Here is a 21,383-nt window from a genome sequence, read left to right as displayed (position 1 = left end):
CCGCTACAGTGAATGAAGATTTGGCTGAGCATCAAATCCTCTACCCTCTTTGGTAGCTGCAGCGGGACATGAACAGTTGGAGAATCCTGGCCATTCCATGATTATCTTCCGAATCGGAGCAGGGATAAGCTCAAAGCAGCAAACTGTGAAACCAAGGTGGTCTTTCCATTGCGAAGTTGGCCCTGATTGTACTGGTATACGTGCCCCAAAATCAGGGCGGGCAAGGCCCACAGAATAACATTTTCCATTGGCCTTGGGTGTGATCTTATGAGCCTCAGGTGGGTGTGTGTCAGTAAAATTCTGGCTGTTGTATAAATGAGGAAAATTCAATTGACTAATCCCAGGGAATCTCTCTCAGCATTGCTCGGTTTAAGTTAGACAGAGCGTTATAAGGACAGGTTAAGCTTCTCACTTGAAGCACAGATGATTTTGCTAAATGTAGGTAGGTGTAGCTTTAAAGCGGAAAATGGAATTGTTTCGTTGTTGAGTCAAGTACTGACAGTACCCCCGATCTTAACTGTGTTGTTGGAACAAGACAACTGAACAAGAATTTCAGAAGTGCATGACTGAACAGAGATACAGAACAATAGGCAACAGTGAACAAGTTGCTTTTGATCCTGGCTCCTTGAAGCTGCCCGGACTTGAGTGATGCCACCTTCTGATACCTTCTCTTTGATGCCCCCTCCTGTCTGCCAAAGTCCTCGATGTCCTGACTTTTTTGCCCTTCCCTGGTCTGCTGACACCCTCACCACTGCAGCGTTGTGGTGGAGGTGATGAGGGCTTCCACAAGGTGCCCCGTGAAAAGTCCTGCACTGATTTAGACAGGAAGGGCCACTATTGACTTGCCTGGTGCCCTCGCTTGTCTGGTCTTTTGCCTGAAGGCTGCCTCCAGGCTGCTAACCTGGAGCTAGCCCCCCACACCGCCCATTCTAGCTCCATAAAAATGGACGACAATGGATGGAAGGGTGGCATGCCAGTAGGTGGTGCTATTTTTGGCTCTTGCTGGACTCCATTGCCAGCCACAGCTGTGGGGGAGGGGCTCAAAATCCTCCCCAATATTTCAGGCCTGCAACTTTTCATCTGGATAGTAGGAACCGTGAGACGGAACAATTTATTTTAGCAATTGAAGAGACAGGGGAGAGGAGGAATCCCCACCTTCTGAACTTGCTTAAAAAGCTCCTCCGTCTCAAACTTCTCCCAGTTCTCTTGAAAAGTCAGAGGTGTGAGATGTGCTTCTCTCCAGGGGAGCTCTCTGATCTGCTGAGTATTTCCAGCATTTGCTGTTTTTATTTCAGATTTTTTTTTTTGAAGGCACAATGCTAGTTCACAGAGCTGTCTGCTGTGAGATCTCATGACTCTAACACTCAGACTGGAACTGCACCCGCGAGTGTTTTGAATTTGCTGCTTTGTGATGTTGTGGCCCCTCTGTTGCTTCCTATTGTGCAGATGTTCAAAGGAGGTTTAACTACTGTTTACTGCCAAAAAATGTCATTTCACAAGAGCACCGACTTCCTTTTCTGGGCTTTTGGTTCTCTCCAATTGATCAATGAGGAATTTAGAAAAGTGATTAAGATTTTTATTTTGTTTTTATACAGTTCCTTTCACAACCTTAGGATGTCCTAAAGCACTTTACAGCCAATTAAAGACTTTTGAAATGGAATCATACAATCCTAATAGTACAAAGGGAGGCCATTTTGCCCATCAAGTCTGCACTGACTCTCTGACACTGCATCCTACCCAGACCCCATCCATAACTCCACCTATTTACTCGGCTAATCCCTCTACCCTGCACATCTTTGGACTCTAAGGGATAATTTAGCGTGGCCAATCCACCTAACCTGCACATCCTTGGACTGTGGGAGGAAGCCGGAGTGCCCGGAGGAAACCCACACAGACACTGGGAGAATGTGCAAACTCCACATGGACACCTGAGGCCGGAATTGAAGCTGGGTCCCTGGTGCCGTGATAACCAGTGTGCCACCGTGCCCGCCCTTTCATTACAATCACTGTCGTAACTTAAGGAATGCAGAAACTAGTTTGTGCACAGCAAGTAGCGATGTGACATCAACAAAATAATCTCGTTTGGTGAGGGCGCTTGAGGGATAGATGATGAAGACATTGTGGAGACATTCCCAGCCCTTTCTCGAGATAGCCAAAGATCCCATGGCACTATTTACAGTGCAGTTGAGACAATGTAAACTGAACAAACACCTCCAACAGCACAGCACCCCCTCAGGATGCACCATAGCGTATATCATAGATTCATAGAATTCCTACAGTGCAGAAAGAGGCCATTTGGCCCATCAGGCCTGCACTGATCACAACCCCACCTAGGAGCTGTTCCCATAACCCTACGTATTTACCTTGCTAATCTCCCTGACATTAGGTTTAATTTAGCATAGCCAATCAACCTAATCTGCATATCTTTGGAGCACGGGAGGAAACCGGAGAACCCAGAGGAAACCCACACAGACACGGGGAGAATGTGCAAACTTCACACAGACATCTGAGGCCGGAATTGAACCCAGGTCCCTGATGCTGTGAGGCAGCAGTGCTGACCACTGTGCCACCGTGCCACCCGGATTGTCTAATGTGACATGGCAGTTGTACAATGACATGGTTATGTGAGCATGTATGTCATGATCTAATCTGTTCCCATCTCAGAATCGATCCCTCAGGAACTGCCAACAGTCTAATTGCTCTGAAATGTCTCACCACTGAGATACATTTCCATTCAGGACTTTATTTTAACCATATTGTTTGGTTGTACAACAACGTTTAAATTTTGAAGTTTATTTATTCGTGTCACGAGTAGGCTTACATTAACACTGCAATGAAGTTACTGTGAAAATCCCCTATCATTATCTGTTGACTGCACTCACCATTCCATTGCCCCACATCCACTGAAGACTCACTTTGGCTCTTTCAAACCCTTTGCTGTTTGCTCAATGGGACATTAGGAACTGACTGATAATGAGTGAAAAGTCGACATTGGAGCAAAAACAAGTGGGGCAGTTTGCAATATTTCCCTTTCCATAATATCATAGAATCCTACAGTACAAAAAGAGGCCATCCAACCTCGAGTTTGGACCGACTCTGCGGAAGTGCATCCCACCCGAGCCCTTCCATGCTCTATCCCTGTAACCTTGTGTATTATCATGGCTAATCCACTTAATTTGAACATCTTGAGACACTAAGCGGCAATTTGGCATGGCCAATCCACTTAACCTACACATCTTTGCACACTAAAGGGCAATTTAACATGGTTAATCCACTTAACCTGCATATCTTTGGACATTAAGGAGCAATTTAACATGGCTAATCCACCTAACCTGCACACTTTGAGACAGTAAGGGGCAATTTAGCATGGCTAATCCACCTAACCTTCACATCTTTGGACATTAAGGAGCAATTTAGCATGGCTGGTCCACCTAACCAACACATCTTTGGACACTAAGGGACAATTTAGTATGGTCAATCCACCTAACCTCCACATCTTTGGAATCTAAGGAGTAATCTGGCATGACTAATCCACCTAACCTGTACATCTTTGTTCACTAAGAGACAATTTAGCACGGCCAATCCACCTAATTTTGGACACTGAGGAGCAATTTAACATGGTCAATCCATCTTGCTTCCACATCTTTGAACAATAAGGGGCAATTTAACATGGCTAATCCATCTAACCTACACATCTTTGGATACCAAGGGGCAATTTAGCATGGCCAACCCATCTAACCTGCACATCTTTGGGCAATAAGGAACAATTTAGCATAGCCAATCCATCTAGCCTGCCCATCTTTTCATCGAAAACATCAACTTGTAAGAGCACATCCTAAATTGATGTTGTTTGCAAGCAGATTGATCAACATCAGCCAATGGCGTGTCTTTTTCAGGGAGCCTATGCCTCAGCGCAATGCCTGTAATTCACACCAATCTGTATGCAATGTTTGAGTCCTGCGATAAAGACTGGGGAATTTGTTATGTGCAAATTGCCTGCTACATTACAACAAGGAACTATTTAGTTCATTGTAAAGCATGTTGAGATCTCCCACACTCTTAAAGCACTGTGGAAATGCAAGGAAAATCTATCAGAGATCTTATCAGGTGTATTTATCTTTGCACCCTTCCTGTTGAAAACTACTGTATAGTAATGAGTTGTGTTCGAGTGTGATGCCTAATTTCTCAGGAATATTCAGGCTGTACCTCAACGAAGCTGTTGAATATTTCATGTATTTTATCACGGTTTCCCTCTGGGCTGAAGAAAACAGGCTTTTTATGTTCATCTTTTATGTTTGGAATTATTTTTGATGCTCTTCTCTACACAACACGCTTAATTAGCGGTGAGGTAATCTGGGTGACAGGATGTGTCCACAGGAAGATGTCACCCGCTTTCATTTTTTTCCGTTGTGTGTCAATTTGCGTTCAACTAACAAAGTTACTAAGCTGTCCAAAAATGCTGTGTCATGGGAAAATTTCTGAATCAGGTGCTAACCACAAGTTGCCTCAGCACTTGATCAAAATGTACTGTCGTTGCAAGTGTCACATTTAATTTCCTTTTGTACCAATTAACACACAGCTAATTACATCATTGATTTCCCTGGTCAGGACAGGAAGTTATGTTAGATTCAGAATGCAAAATAATCAACCTTTAGCAAGTTAACTTGTGTGTACTTTCAACTTAACGTTAAGGAACTGTTGGTTACTGGAGATCAAATTGAGGGATTCGTTCTCGTAAGGTAGGATTATATTTAGAGCCTGTGGAATTAATTTCCACAGGAAGTAGTTGATGCCAAAACGTTGACTGTATTCGAGAATCGGCTGGATGTAGCACTTGGAGTGAGCGGGATCAAATGTTATATGTTAAAAGTAGGATTAGGCTCTTGAGTTGGGTGATTAGACATGTTCATAATGAGTGGTGGAGCAGACTCGAAGGGCCAAATGGCGGCTGCCTCCTCCTCCTCCTACATTCTGTGTTTTTATGTTTCTCAAGTCATAAAGGTTTACAGCATGGAAACAGGCTCTTTGGCCCAACTGGTCCATGTTGTCCCTTTGTCTTAACCACTAAGCTAGTCCCAACTGCCTGCGTTTGGCCCATATCCCTCTATACTCATCTTACCCATTTAACTGTCTAAACACTTTTTAAAAGACAAAATTGGACCTGCCTCTACTACTATGTCTGGCAACTGGTTCCAGACACTCACCACCCTCTGTGTGAAAACAATTGACCCTCTGGACACTTTTGTATCTTTCCCCTCTCACCTTAAACCTATGCCCTCTAGTTTTAGGCTCCCCTACCTTTGGGAGTCTCATTATTTATTGCCGCCTTACAGCTCAAGGATTATAGTGAGTAATTTTGAAGAATTGTAGGCAGAGTTTGATCAAAAGAAAGTGTAAAATAGATGAGAAAATGAGTGGTTTGGGGTGTCTTTTTTAGCAAGCGATGGTAATTTACAGCATTCTGTGCAATTCAGAGGACACGATGTGAATATTGCCAATGGGGGTGGAGGGGGATGGAGTCTCAGCTCCTCTGTGAGGCCGGCTGCTGATCTCTATGGGCGCCATTGCGCGGGTGCTCTGATCTCCCAGTACCCTGTGATCAGCAGAACGGGGCCAGCAAGATTGTGAGAGGTGGGAATTCGGATGCAAACCCGATTTTTCACTCTCAGCTTACCTTACTAGCTCACCACATCAATCGACCGGCATGGTGAGCTGGTAAGGTCCCGCCCTGTGACTCTTACGTCACCAAGTATTGTGACCATTTTATGCATTACAAGATTGCACAAACCTGGAGTCGAGGGTTATGGAGAACAGGCTGGAAAGGGAAGTTATGGCCGTAATCGGACCCTACTGAATGCTGGAGCAAGCTGAAGGGGCTGAATGGCCTACTGCTGCTCTGAATTCCTATGGTCTGATACTCAGAAGGTGAAACTGTTAACATGTTAAGCTGGGTGTGGGTAACTTAACCCCTGTACAACCGGTCAGTGATTGGAAATGGAAAAATTGCTTTAATCTTTGATTGCTGGCAGTTGGTACAGCTATTGGACTATTTTGCTTTCACGAACCACTGCAATTGTGTAGTGAAAGTACACCCACAAAGGGAGGGGATTTCCAGGATTTCTCATTCTACAGTCCGGAAGTGTAACTAGTATCAGAAATGATTGATTGTTCAGGTGTCAGACTCTCCCACTGCCAACTCTACATTTAAGTTTAAGTTTTAAAGTTAAGTTTATTTATTGGTTTTGCAAGTAGTTTATATTATTACTGTAATGAAATCACTATGGAAATTCCCTAGTCGCCACATTCCCGCACCTGCTCTGAGGGAATTTAGCATGGCCAGTGCACCTAACCAGCAAGTTTTTCAGACTGTGGGATGAAGCCGGAAAACCCAGAAGTGTTATCATTCCTTGATTTTAGTTTCAGCACATGCTTCATTTATTTCTCCACTCCGCTGAAAGCTTTTGATAGAATCACACACAATCCTACAGTGCAAGAGGAGGCCATTCATCCCATCGAGTTTGCACTGACTCTCCAACAGAGCATGCTATCCAGGCCCTACCCTCGTAACCCCACGTATTTAACCGGCTAACCCATTTTGGGACGCTAACGGGCAATTTAGCACGGCCAATCCACCTAACCCGCACATCTTTAGAGAATGGGAGGAAATCTGAGCCGGAGGAAAACCCATGCGGACACGGGGAGGGGAGGAACGTGTGGGGCAGGCTCCACACAGACAGTGACCCAAGCCATCATAGGTCCCTGGTGCTGTGAGGCAGTATTGCTAATCATTGTGCTGCCCATTAAACTCAGTGAGAAATATTTTCAGATGAGCTGAGATCTGCAAGTGTATTTGTTGAATGTTTGGCACTGGAAGAACATTGGAACACATGAGGCCGGGTGCTTATTTGAGACACAGAAATACAGCAGTTGGTTTTATTTGAGCACTATTGCCAGATTTGCTGGATCACCAGGGCTTGAGAATAAGTGGTGTTTGAAGCGGTGATGAGATTTAGTGTTGCACTAAGGTGCCTATATTTAGCTTTTTAATGTAGCCACAGTAGGGTGTGTGGTATTGAGAGTCGCTTGTGGAGAAAGTGTTATGCTCTGCAACCTTTGAAAGTGGTTTTTAGTTCACATCTACATGATGGAGGCTACTTTGCCCCCTGGAATAACTGGAGCGAGACCCTGCACTATCGGTACTCGATCATTCAACTTCCATTGATCCACAATGGAAACAAAACTGACGTGAAATAGTCTATCGCCCACATTGTACTGTTTGTGCGGAGTTAAAATATCCTGGAGCTTTCCCATGTCTACATCTATCCTGGAATGAAGAGCTTGTCGTATAAGGAATAGTTGAGGACTCTGGGTCTGTACTTGTCAGAGTTTAGCAGGATGAGGGGGGATCTTATTGAAACTTATAGGATACTGAGAGGCCTGGATAGACTGGATGTGGAGAGGATGTTTCCACTAGTAGGAAAAATCAGAACCAGAGGACACAACCTCAGGCTAAAGGGACGATCCTTTAAAACAGAGATGAGGAGGCATCTCTTCAGCCAGAGAGTGGTGAATCTGTGGAACTCTTTGCCACAGAAGGCTGTGGAGGCCAGGTTATTGAGTGTCTTTAAGACAGAGATAGGTTCTTGATTAATAAGGGGATTGGGGTTATGGGGAAAAGGTAGGAGAATGGAGATGAGAAGAAAATCAATCATGATTGAATGGCGGGGCAGAGTTGATGGGTCAAGTGGCCTAATCCTGCTCTGATGTCTTATGGTCTTATATGCGAGCTTTTTCATTTGCTACCTCACCATCTGCTGCCTTGAAGCATTCAATCTAATTTTTTTCCAATCCTAGGGTAAGGGGCGGGCACAGACTTATTCCTCACCAGGTAATTGCAAAATAACTGGACTTCTTGTTTTTGTTCTCAACTTCTCTTCCCCCTTTGACAACTTCGCAAAATTGAGTTGAAATGTTCTTTTTATTTCAAGCGCAGAGTTGGGAACACGGAGGTGAGATGAAACCAGCAAAGCTAACGTGAGCCTCAGGCTGTGAAACATTTTCCGAAGTGTGGATGAATGACAAGAGCAATTGGAAAGGAGACGGGGCCCTTGTTGGCTGTGACTGTGAGTAACACTGAGGGTGGCTTTAGCACTCCGATCTCGGCTATGTTCTGGTGGGTCAGCGACTTGCCGACACAACTCGACTTGATTTTGTTTTAAAGAATTGAAATGCCTCGCAGTGTTTTCCCATCGCTAATTACTTCTTGAGTAGGTGAAAGTGAACCACCTATGCAGTCTGTGTGGTGTGCGTGTAGTGCTATTTGGGAGGAAATGCCAGGATTTGATTTTGATTTGATTTATTATTGTCATATGTATTGCTATACAGTGTAAAGTATTGTTTCTTGTGTGCTGTACAGCCAAAGCATACTGTTCATAGAGTACATAGGAGAGAAGGAAGGGAGACAGTGCCGAATGTAGTGTTACAGTCATAGCTAGGATATAGAGAAAGATTAACTTATAAGGTAGGTCCATTCAAAAGTCTGCTGACAGCAGGGAAGAAGCTGTTCTTGAGTCGGTTGGTATGTGATCTCAGACTTCTGTATCCTTTTCCTGGCGGAAGCTGTTCTTGAGTCGGTTGGCGCATGATCTCAGACTTTTGTATCTTATTCCTGATGGAAGAAGGTGGAAGAACGTATGTCTGGAGTGTGTGGGGCCCTTGATTATGCTGGCTGCTTTGCTGTCCGTGAGAATTCTTCAGCGGGATTGGCCCATCGAGTCTCCCCTGCCATTTAATCATAGTTGTTTTTTTTTCCTCATTCCCATTCTCCTACCTTTTCCCCATAACCCCTGATCCCCTTATTAATGAAGAATCTATCTATCTCTGTCTTAAAAATATTCAATGACCTGACCTTCTGCGGCGATGTGGTGTGACTTAGAGGGAAACTTGCAGGCAATGCCCTTGAATTTTACTGGCACACAGAAAGGCATTCTCCTTTGGTCTCAGGTGGGATCTTATGAGCCTTGAGTGGGCGAGGTGGTAAAATTTTGCTCATGGTGTTCTCATTTCTTTGCTTCCTATAATTGGCCTTCTAGATGAGTGGATTCACCAGCTTTGAGACGACAGTTAAAGAATGTTTGTGTGTGTTGGATATAATAATTTTGCCATAACTTGTACCAGTGGTGGGAATGGATGTTGAGTGTGCCGGATGGAGTACCTGTCAAGTAGTTGCTTTATCCTGGGCGTGACTGAGGTTCTTGAGTGTCACCGCAACCATGAGTTGAAGTCCTTGCAGGGGGCAATCTTTAGAAATCATTGAACTCATGAGAACTTTCTCTTTTTAAGATGCACTATTGCTTGTTAACACACTCAAAAAAAATTAAGTCTTATTAAGGGGGTGAAACTCAATTTATAATGTGTGCTAAGTCTTAACGTAGAATATCGTTCTGCGTGTCGGTAAAATTCAAGGCCATTGCCTGCAACCCAGACATTCTCTCTTCCATCTTCACCCATTGGGAAAAAGATACAAAAGTCTGAGATCACGTACCAACCAAATCAAAAACAGCTTCTTCCTTGATGCCCTAGAAAACTGTGATTATATTTGTCTATTGTTATTTTTTTCCCATTGTGATACAAACTTCATGGTATTTTGGGGCAATAAAGGTATTTTGAAAGTTTGTGTTTATGATATTTCCAGTGAATCTGTCCCAATCTTTATCTTGCTCTCTGTTAAGTGAAAGATAATCAGCGCATTTTAATTCCTGCTTTGCTGTCTGAGAATTCTTCAGCAGGATTGGTAGTTTACCCTTCTTGTCGTCAATAGTGCTGTCAGATTTCTGGAAATCACTGGGTTTGGTGCCAAATTCCAATGAATGCTGGGAATGGGAAAAGCAATGCCAAATACATCATAGAATCCCTATATTGCAGAAGAGGCCTTTCAGCCCATCGGATCTGCACTAACTTTCTGATAATGTACCTTACTCAGGCCTTGTCCCCTATCCTATCTTCTATCAGGAGGAGGCAATGGCTTGGTGGACTATTAATCCAGAAACGCAGCTAATGTTCTAGGAACCCCGGTTTGAAATTTGAATTCAAACTTGAAAAAAGCATGGATGTTTAGGGAACTTGGGGAAATAAATAGTGATGTCTTGAGGAGTGTACATATTACAGAGAAGGAGGTGCTGGAAGTCGTAAAGCACATCAAGGTAGATAAATCCCCGGGACCTTATGAAGTGTATCCCAGGACATTGTGGGAGGCTAGGGGGGAAATTGCGAGTCCCCTAGCCGAGATATTTGAATCAGGGATAGTCATGGGTGAGGTACCTGAAAATTAGAGAGTTGCAAATGTTGTGCCTTTGTTTAAAAAGGGTTGCAGGGAAAAGCCTGGGAACTATAGGCCAGTGAGCCTCACACCTGTGGTGAGTAAATTGTTGGAAGGTATTTTGAGAGACAGGATCTACAGGCGTTTAGAGATGCAAGGACCAATTAGGGACAGTCAGCATGGCTTTGAGAGTGGAAAATCATGTCTCATAAATTTGATTGAGTTTTTTGAAGAGGTAACCAAGAAGGTAGATGAGGACAGTGCAGTTGATGTTGTCTACATAAGCTTTAGCACGGCCTTTGATAAGATATCGCATGGTAGGTTGTTGAATAAGGTTAAATCTCACAGGATCCAGGGTGAGGTATCTAAATGGATACAAAATTGGCTTGACAGAAGCCAGAGGGTGGTTGTAGAGGGTTGTTTTTTCAAATTGGAGGCCTGTGACCAGTGGTGTGCCTCAGGGATCAGTGTTGGGCCCACTGTTATTTCTTATTTATATTAATGATTTGGATGAAAATATAGGAGGCATGGCTAGTAAGTTTGCAGAGGACACTAAGATTGGTGGCATAGTGGACAGTGAAGAAAATTTATCGCCAATTGCAATGGGATCTTGATCAGTTGGGCCAGTGAGCTGACGAATGGCAGATGGAGTTTAATTTCGACAAATGTGAGGTGATGCATTTTGGTAGATTGAACCCAGGGCAGGACCTAGTCAGTTAATGGTAGGGCACTGGGGAGAGTTACAGAACAAGAGATCTAGGGATACATGTTCATAGCTCCTTGAAAGTGGAGTCACAGGTGCACAGAATGGTGAAGAAGGCATTTGGCATGCTTGGTCTCATTGGTCAGAACATTGAATACAAGAGTTGGAATGTCTTGTTTAAGTTGTACAAGACATTGGTAAGGCCACACTTGGAATACTATGCGCAATTCTGGTCACCCTATTATAGAAAAGATATTAAACTAGAAAGAGTGCAGAATAGATTTACTAGAATGCTACCAGGACTTGATGGATTGAGTTATAAGGAGAGGCTGGATAGGCTGGGACTTTTCTCTCTGGAGCATAGGAAGCTGAGGGGTGATCTTATAGAGGTCTATAAAATAATGAGGGGCACAGATCAACTCGATTGTCAATATCTTTTCCCAACGGTAGGGGAATCTAAAACTAGAGGGCATTGGTTTAAGGTGAGATACAAAAGTGTCCAGAGGGGCATTTTTTTTCAGAGGGTGGTGAGTGTCTGGAACAAGCTGCCAGAGGTAATAGTAGAAATAGGTACAATTTTGTCTTTTAAAAAACATTTAGATAGTTACATGCCCGAGTCTCATGAATGAATAAAAAATAACTCAACCCTGCCTTACGTACTCTTGGCTCCTTGCTGACCTCCTCGCTTGGAGGTGCATTCACTAACTGAGGCACTGGCAACATTTCAGAATGACAATCTATAATTCTCTAGCAACTTTAATGTAATAAAACAATCCGGGGCACTTTACAGGAGCCTTGTAAAGCAAAATAAAAGGGAGGTAGACATTTTTCTGAACTGCAAGGTCATACCAATGCATTGCTAAAAGGGAATTCACAAAGGCCTAAAGAAATTTTGGCATTTTGTGCTTGATATTTGACTATTTTTTTTGTTCCACAAGCAAGGAAGCTCAGCTCTTTAGAAACCAGGGAGGCAATCATCTTAACAACAGTCAAGGTGGGCAGTTGCCTTAGAAACCCGAAAGGCGAAGGAGTCTAGAACTATGGTCATAGTTTGAGGATAAGGGATAAACCTTTTAGAACTGAGGTGAGAAATTTCTTCACCCAGAGGGTGATGAATGTGTGGAATTCACTATCACAGAAAGTAATTGGGGCCAAAACACTGTGATTTCAAGAAGAAATTAGATATAGCTCTTGGGGCTAAAGGGATAGAGGGATATGGGGGGAAGGATATTTGATGATCAGTTATGATCAGAATGAATGGCAGATCAAGCTCGTTGGGCTGAATGGCCTACTCCTGCTTCTAGCATCTATGAGGCGAATTCTCCCTGTTCACCTGCCATGGGAATTGGAGTGGGCGAGGGGTAGACCATGGAAAAGCTCATTGTCCTTGGGCAGGATTTTCCGGTTTTGAGGGGAGTGAGGCCGGAAAATCCCACCTGTATTTCTCGGAGATTTTAGCCCGTAAAGGAATATATTTTTGACCCCTCCACGATCCTTAAATGATAAAATCAGGGGGAAAAGGAAACATAGAAAAGTTGTTCTTCCTCTTTCCATCGCTGAATTCACAGGGGTTTTGTTTTAAACTGTGTGAGAATGACCAATAATAAAGGCAAGGACCTAAAGGCCATTTCTTTGTGACAATCCCACAAATAGACTCCTATGATGTATGTGTAGAAATCACGGCTGCAGGGCTTGTGTACGGCAATGAGAAAGTGATAGCCTTTCACTGAGCTAGTATATTTATCTCCTCTGTCAGCCTAATGCACTTTATTATTCTTTGCTGTAGGAGAGGTGTAACACAATACTGATATGAAAACATTCAGCAAGTTCCCCCAGGGTGAACTCTGATTTGAAATGCAGCTTAAAGAGGCAACCGGTGACTTGAGTGGTAGAAAGCTGACCCCTGTTTCTACTTTCTTCCATTCTCAGGGAAAAAATGAGGGGATAAAGCCTATCAAATTGTACCTCCCCTCTTTTATACTTAACCACAGGAGTTGGGATGGTATGTTACAAGACGATGGTAAGGCCACATTTGGAGTGCTGTGTACAATTTTGGTCACCCTGCTACAGGAAGGATGTTATTAAACTGGAAAGGGTGCAAAAAAGATTTGCAAGAACGTTTATTTATTTATTAGTCACAAACAAGGCTTACATTAACACTGCAATGAAGTTACTGTAAAAGTTCCCTAGTCACCATACCCTGGCACACCCGGGTACACTGAGGGAGAATTTAGCGCAGCCAATGCATCTAACCAGCATGTCTTTCAGACTGTTGGGGAAACCGGAGCACCTGGAGGGAACCCATGCAGACACGGGGAGAACATGCAGGCTCCGCACAGACAGTGACCCAAGCCGGGAATCAAACTCGGATCCCTGGCGCTGTGAGGCAGTAGTGCTCACACTGTGCCACCGTGCCGCCCACAGATGTGACCAGGACTGAAGGTTTGAATTATAAGGAGGGGCAGGATGAGCTGGGACTTAAATCCTGCCAGAAGCAGTAGGCTTTAGAAAGGCCTGCTGCATTTTCCTGCTCTGTCCCTGTCAGGTTGGGGCTGTAAAGCTCTGTTCGATGTTTCCGCTATTATATAGAGTTTGAATTATGGCTGATCCTCTCTCTCAGCTTCACCTTCCCGCATTACCCACATATTCCTTAATTTCCTTCATTACAAAACTCTTTCAACTTCTGTCTTGAATATATTCAATAGAAAAGTTGTCTGAGAAGTCCATTGGATGGCACAGTGGTTAGCGCTGCTGCCTCACAGCGCCCAGGAACCGGGTTCAATTTCAGCCTCTAGTCACTGTTTGTGCAAAGTTTGCACATTCTCCCCGTGTCTGTGTGGGTTTCCTCCGGGCGCTCCGGTTTCCTTCCACACTCCAAAGATGTGCTGGTTGGGTGGATTGGCTAAATTGCCCCTTAGTGTCAGGGTAAATATGTGGGGTTATGGGGATAGGACCTGGGTGAGATTGTTGTAGGCTCGATGGGTTGAATGGCCTCTTTCTGCACTATAGGGATTCTACAAACGGAATTCTCCCATCTCTCCCACATGGGAGTCGTAGCGGGCAGGACCCGAACCATGGGTCCATTGACCTCAGGTGGGATTTTCTGGCCTTGGGATGGGCACAGCTGGAAAATCCCATTCCATGATTCTATGATAATTCAACTGAGTTTAAACAATTAGGCACATAGCCTGGAATTTTACCGGCACACCTGCTCTGCTTCTGGGTGTGGACGAGGCTCAGAGAATGGCACTCTGTCGGGCTGGATCGTACGAACCTTAGGCAGACTTGCCGGTAAAGTTGGAACTGAGACGTATGCTTAGAAGGTGGGATGCTGGATTAGAAAACAGACAAGTTGGCCAGGTTCCAGAAAGATCCTGTGCTCTGTGTTGTCAATTCATTCAACGTGAGGTTAAATGACCGTCTCTCCTTTCCAACAGCAGTTCATCTGGAGGGTATATTGATCAGACTGGAGAACCTGAGGCTGGCGTCCCCAGTTCCATGATAAAGCAGGCAGCGCCTGCAGAGTTCAACCTCACATGGGTCAACACCCTCAAGGAAGGAGAGACAGAGAAAATGAGGGCAAGGAATCCCGCTAAAGAGCGTTTAACACTTTCTCTCAAACATAGCCTGTAATATATATCAGTTGTGGCATGAAAAAAAAAGGACAATTCAGTTTATAGTCCTGCCTACACTTTTGACAGGTACTTGATAAAGTTCTGCACCTGAGGCTTTTAAAGAAGAATTGCAAAATTGGCTTGGCAACAGAAAGCAGAAGGTGATGATGGATGGAGGCAGCTCCACCAAGGGAGCACTGACTAGTGCTGTTCTGCAGTGATCTATTCTGGGCTTGTGCTGTTTGTTATTCATAAGCGCCGTGAAAGGACTCCCAGTAATATGTAATATGCAAATCCATGTAATATAATGCTCTAAAATTAGCTGATGATGCCAAGTAGTGGGGCTTGGTTCCGAAGGAGAGGAGATTGATCATAATGAAATTGAACAAGGAAATTAATCAAAGGAGTTCCAGTGAATAGTAATGTAGGTAATTATGAGATAATACAGCTTGGGGCAGTTAGCATTAAAATATACAATACATACAAACATATTATTTATATACATATCTATATCTATTGATCAGTCTAATTCACTATGAAGTGATCAGTTGATAGGTCAATAGATCAGTCGATCCATAGACAGACAGACAGACACATTGAAGGCGGGCAGCAAGACGAGAATGGCACAGGACAATACAGAACTGGACCGACCAGATTTCCATTCACGCACCAAATAGGACAAATCGACATGAAGATGTTAGCTGCCTGGTTAAACAAATTCCAGGGTGAATCATAAAAAAAATTTGATCAAAGTCAAACCTGATTTCAGTTTTATGTAACTTAGAAGCGAGATTATATTTTGGATGTGGTGTACATTTTTTTTATTCATTGGACAAGGGCATTGCTGGCTTGGCCAGCATTTATTGCCCATCCTTTGTTGCCCTTGAGAAGGTGGTGGTGAGCTGCCTTCTTGAACTGCTGCAGTCCATGTGCTGTGGGTTGATCACAATGGTTTGAGTTATAAGGAGAGGCTAGATAGACTGGGACATTTTCTCCCTGGACTGTAGGAGACTTAGGAGTGATCTTATTAAAGTCAATGAAATAATGGACATAGACCAACTAGACATCTTTTCCCAAAGATAGGGAAATCTAAATCTAGCGGGCATAGGTTTAAGGTGAGAGGGGAGATACAAGAGAGTCCAGAGGGGCAATTTTTTTCAGACAGACAGCAGTGAGTGTCTGGAACAAGCTGCCAGAGGTAAGTTTAAGGTTAAGTTTAGTAGTAGAAGCAGGTAAAATTTAGTCTTTAATCAGCATTTAGTTAGTTGCTTGGGTGAGATAGGGTATAGAGGGATATGGGCCAAACATGGGAATTGGGACTAACTTAATGGTTTTAAAAAAAAGGGCAGCATGGACAGCTTGGGCCAAAGGGCCTGCTTCCATGCTACCTCAATGACTATGACCCATAACGCCGTTAGTGAAGGAATTCCAGATTTTGACCAAGGAACGGCGATATATTTCCAAGTCAGGGAATGGCTTGGAGGGGAACTGGTAGGTGGTGGTCCTCTGTGTCTGCTGCCCTTGTCTTTCTAGATGGAAGTAGTCGTGAGTTTGGAAGGGGCTGTCTAAGGATCTTTGGTGAATTGCTGCAGTACATCTTGTAGATAGTACACGCTGCTGCTGCTGAGTATCGATTGTGGTGGGAATGGATGTTTATGGATGTGGTGCCAATCAAGTAGCTGTTTTGTCTTGGATGGTGTCAAGCTTCTTGGGGCACCCTTTGTTGAAAATAAAAAGAATTCAAAGGAACTTCATGGGTAATTTTGACATTTATAGCTAAGCTTTGAGGGTAGATTCTCAGAATTAACTTTGTTTATACTGGAGAGAAAAAGCAAGTTCAAGTAATAAATTCAGACCTTTGAAGCATTGTAGAGTTTAAGAAATTGGGATGCTGGTAGAGCACTTCACAAACTGGGAAAACCATAAAGAAATCAAAAGCCTTAGGAAAAACTGAAGGATTTATTTCCTTTTTTTTGCAGAATAGTGATACATTGAATAGAACTTATGCCAACAGCAGTTAGCACTGTGCCAGTTAACGCTTGAAATTTGAATTGAAAACTAAATGGATAAGAAAATGCTAGAGGTAATTCCAAATGCCTGAAGACTTCTGTGTGTATTGAGTTCCCTGTCTTACTGGTGATTGGGATCCAGTGTGGATCCGTGCTGGCTGGCTCAGAAGAGAAGCTGGTTACGTAATGTGAATGGCCAAGTTGTGTGTAATTTGCAAAGCGTATGATACCGAAACCTGGGCTGTGATTTTCCCGGAAGTGCTGAATTGGTGGGAGAACTGTTCTAAATCCTGACTCTTTCGTCAGTGCAGCTTCTCACCTGAATCTCCGCACCCTGTGCACTGCAGAGGTCCCAGTTGGGAATCTCATTATAAAACCCAAAGGGATGTGAGGTCTATTCGCCCCAGAGTCTGACAGTTCTGGAACTCTGCGCGTGCACAGTGGCCCCGATCGCTGGCCAGTCTGGGACTCTCTCAGTGCTGCCTTCCCAGCCCCCCACTCACGCCAATCACACCCTCCACAACACTTCCCAGGCCAATCTTGACCACCACCCCCCTGCGCTGGGGTGCCCTGATGAACAGCCCATACCACCCAGCAGCGGCAATTCTCCCACCGCCCCCCCCTCCTCCGCTGACCCCCACCAGGGTCAGACCCCCCCCCTGGATGTGGGCCACTCCCCTAACCTGGCAGACCAACACCCCCCCCCCCCCCCACCCCACTATCAGCTGTGAAGTCTGACATTCTCCCCCTTCTTTCTCCTTTTGTACCCCTTTGTTTTTTGCAGTGATTTGAATGAAAAGGGAACGAGAAGTTCAATCGAACTCCAGTTCAATGTCACTTTCCCACAGCAATTTAGCAGAAGTGGAAACATGATTCTTTCTCGTGCTACGATGTTTCTTCATCCAGGTGTTACAAATGGAGGAGGTGTCATGGGAAGCAATCGCGTTATGATAAATAACTTCTCAACTGTGGTTGCCTAGTTGCTCTGGGACGCTGATAAGCCAAGTGAACCATGGCAACTCTCAGATTGGAGTCATTTGTCACATCTCATCATTGCCCATGACACATCTTATCACGGCGTGCTTGAAAATATTATTTCAAAGGGATTTTATTCTTGCCATTTGAATAGTCACAGTTTCCAAGTTGCAATTTTATATAATTAACAATAAATCTCTGAGGATGTGAACATTACACGCCAAATCTCCAGGGTCATTGGCCAACTGGACACAGGATTGAAGGCAGCAGAATGAAATTTGCTAAGAGTAAGTTAATAGTGGAATAGTCGTAATGTTACTGAGCTGGTAATTCAGAAACGTACACCGGAATGTTCCCATCCTGCACGCCAGGCGGACGAGACAGGACCATGCAAAGGTCTCAAAATGCTGGAAAATCTCAGCAGGTCTGGCAGCATCTGTGAGGAGGAAAAAGAGCTGATGTTTCGAGTCTAGATAACCCTTTGCCAAAACAAAATCCATGGACCTTGGACACGGTTTTCCAGTTTCAGGGTGGGGTGAGCGTGACCAGAAATTCCCGTCCCTGGTATGGAATTTTCCAGCCTGTTTACCGGTGGTGGAGTGGGTCACTATTTTTGGCCAATGGAATCTCCTGTCTCTCTCAATGGCTATGGTGTTTGGCGTGACTCACCCATCCTGCCACTAGGGGGTTTGCTGTGGAGTAGAGGGGGGGCGGTGAGATGTTGCCTTCAGCAGGATTGGAGCATCTTGCCAATGAGAAGGGCTGTGAAACCTACATGCAGCCTACCCTAACCCCAACCCCAGGTTAACGTTCTGGTGGCCGTGAGTTCAAATCTCACCACTGCTGCTGCAAAATGTGACTGCAATGAGTTAACCAAATCTGGAAATAAAAAAGGCTAGTTTCAGTAATGGTGACCATGAAACCATTGGATTGTCACAATTTTAAAAAAAATCACCAGGTTCACTAATGCCCTTTAGGGAAAGAAATCTGGTGTCCTTACCTTGTCTGGCCTGCATAACAAACTCTGGGCAAAGTGGTTGACTCTGTAGTGGCCTAGCAAGCTGCTCAGTTTTACTTAAGAAGGCAGTCCACCACCACCTTCTCAGGAGTAAATAGGACGGGCAGTAAATGGTGGCCTTGCCAACGGCACACACACCAATCTTTAAGAACCATTTTCTCGAGAACCTGGATTGTTTATTCTTCCTTGGTGGAATGTGGGATTTGGTGCCTTGCCCTTGAACTGAGTGGCTTGCTGGGCAATTTGGTGGACAGTTGAAAATCAATCACATTGCTGTGGATCTGGAGCCACCAAAAGGACAAGGCAGATTTCCTTCCATAAAGGGCACCCTCGTGAACCAGAAAGGGTTTTACAACAATTAATAATGTGACGATACTGTGCCTTTAAGAAATATATTTGAGTCATTTTTCTGTGTAAGAGTTTTTTAATCGTCTGTTCTAACCGGTACTGCTTGGTCTGTATCCGGCAGCCTCTGTTGTTACTGCAGCAGCATAATTGGTCCTAATTGCTAGAATGTATGTTTTAATCTGGACTAATGCCGTTCTGTTATTTTAATGTTTTATTTTCCTTGAGGTTTTGCAGAGTCGGGCTTGATTAGGTTGATTGAAAGTAAAGTCATGTGACTGGGTGGAGCTAGGCTTACACAGAAATCGAGCCCAGTTTGCTGCTGGTCAGTTTGCACCAGGTCACATATCTTATGCACAATGTGCTATTTACACTATGTATGAGATATATAACGTTAAGTTGACACATCTCCCCTGAGTGCTGCCTGTCAGCTGTGCAGAGTCTCTCGGACATGAGTGCTGATGTCAAAGATATATCGGCTGAACCGTGTCGGCCTTTCCCATTGCTGAGATCTTCTGGTCCTGCCGATGGTGACCCGTACCGTTCTGCCTCCCCTGGCGGCTGAGGGTGTGGTGGAGGCAAAACCCCGTACACGTCAGTAGGTTCAAAAGATCCCATTGCCAGCCAGTGGTGGGCCACTGCCACTCTTGGAAGGAAGGCCGCAGGGGTGGGGGGATGGGGGGGGGTGGGGGAGTCTGCTGCAAAACCATCTCCACAGCACTCATTAGTATATCTATTCCATTGTCCCATTACACTGCACTAACTCTGGAATGGCTGCTGTCAAAGCCACCGCCTCTGCACCACTCTTTAATGCTCAGCTCTTCAGTTGAGTGTTTACTCATCTGAACTTGACATCTTGGGCCCAGTTTTTCCAACGCATGCACCCGTTTTTGAGCACGAAAACTTGATAACATCGGGCGTGAGGGTGAGTAGCACAATCTGCGCCTACCTCTGCACCAATTCCTCCTTTACCAAAGGCCCAGAAATGGCCGCGACCACGTCTGAAACTGGCGCGATGGTGATCTAAATGTATTTAAATTGACTTAATGGGCTGCATGCCCAACCTTACTGGCACCTCTCCTTTACCACTGCGTCCACCCTTCCAGAATCAACGTGAAGCAGATATGCTCCATATAAGTCTGATTCAGGTGCTTGGTCAATGAGGAGATATGTGCCGTCTGATGGGCTATTGGCTTGAGGTCAGTGGGGGAAGGGTGGGGGAGGGGAAGGGAGAGCGAAGGTGGGTCTGTTGCCACTCTGCTTGAGTTTGGTTGGCGGGGGGGGGGGAGATGGTGAAAGGAGATATGTTGCCATCCTGCCTGTGATCAGTGGAGGGGGGAAGGGGGGGGGGTCTGCTGCCACTCTGCCTGAGATAAGTGGAGGGGGGAAGGGAGGGTCTGAACCCTCCCTGCCTGTGATCAGTGGGGGGGTGGGGAGAAGGGGGGTCTGCTGCCATTCTGCCTGAGGTCGGCTGGGGAAAGAGGGGAGGGGGCTGCGATTGGTCTGTGTGGCGGGGGGAGTTGGGGGCATATGAGGTCAGTAATGTTGGGGGGGGGGGGAGGGGAATGAGGCAATGCCTGTAAGGGCCAGAGGAGAGGCAACATCTGGGCTGGGAGGGATGTGGCAGGGAAGCAGATTTCTATCATTTTTGTTCCGCGCATGTGCAGTTGGGATCTCTGATTGGAGCTGCAGGGTTTTGGGCGCGTTAAGCCCCCACCCACAGGCTTGTACAATTCAGAATCGCTGCTATTTTTTCAGGCAGAGGGCGCCTGAGAACGGGTCTAAGAATCAGATCTGAAACACTCCCAGTTTCAAGTCTGCCCAGAACTTAGAATCAAAATGGTAAAGTAGGACCCCTCATGTGATTTGGTGTTGAATCTTGTCTCCTCTCTTCCCTATGAGATACACTGGAATGACTAAGATGATGTATACATTGATACCGCAGCGTGGTCACTAGGAATGCTTATGCTTGGTGACAGCCATTCCAGTGGACACACTAAGCTCGTACACAAAGGATTTTATAGCCCGTAGCTGGCATATAAATGAGCTGGACCTGATTTTTAAATAGTGTATGCCTTGTAAAAGAGTCTGACACCATGTCTGACAGTTTCAATATTCATGTGTGGCACCACATGGTGCCAGTCCCTGGGTATGCCAAGCAACATGATACATTTGATTGATAGTTTTGACACGTGCTGGTGAAACATAAATTTGACCTGCCAATTCCTGGCAGACCCATAGATTGTCATAGTCATCCTGGGAACGAGCTGCTGTGCTGAAAGGGTTTTTAATCAGAATTGTCCAACCCATAGGGTCTTGGTATTACCAATGTAAGGTCAGAATGATATTTTTTAAAAAAATATATTAGTGTTGCTACTCCTAAGCAGTAAAATCAATATTG

At 44.8% G+C, this 21,383-nt stretch overlaps 1 long non-coding RNA gene across 3 annotated transcripts in view; it reads left to right on the top strand.

Moving 5' to 3' along the window:
- The window catches only part of LOC145355745 (uncharacterized), a 222,280-nt gene that overhangs the window by 119,600 nt on the left and 81,297 nt on the right, over positions 1-21,383 (top strand). For 2 of the 3 annotated variants that reach the window (XR_013889038.1, XR_013889037.1), the window contains exon 2: positions 7,994-8,123. This is a non-coding gene — a long non-coding RNA (uncharacterized LOC145355745). Of the gene's footprint in view, positions 1-7,988; positions 8,124-21,383 lie in introns of all 3 variants that reach the window. The other variant, XR_013889039.1, reaches the window with a different exon arrangement.

Source organism: Carcharhinus amblyrhynchos, chromosome 20 (genome assembly GCF_965287045.1).
Source record: "Carcharhinus amblyrhynchos chromosome 20, sCarAmb.v2.hapA, whole genome shotgun sequence".
In the NCBI taxonomy this organism is placed as follows: Eukaryota; Metazoa; Chordata; class Chondrichthyes; order Carcharhiniformes; family Carcharhinidae; genus Carcharhinus; species Carcharhinus amblyrhynchos.
The sequence above is the reverse complement of the archived record's forward strand: the minus strand, read 5'-3'. Positions and strand labels throughout refer to the sequence as shown.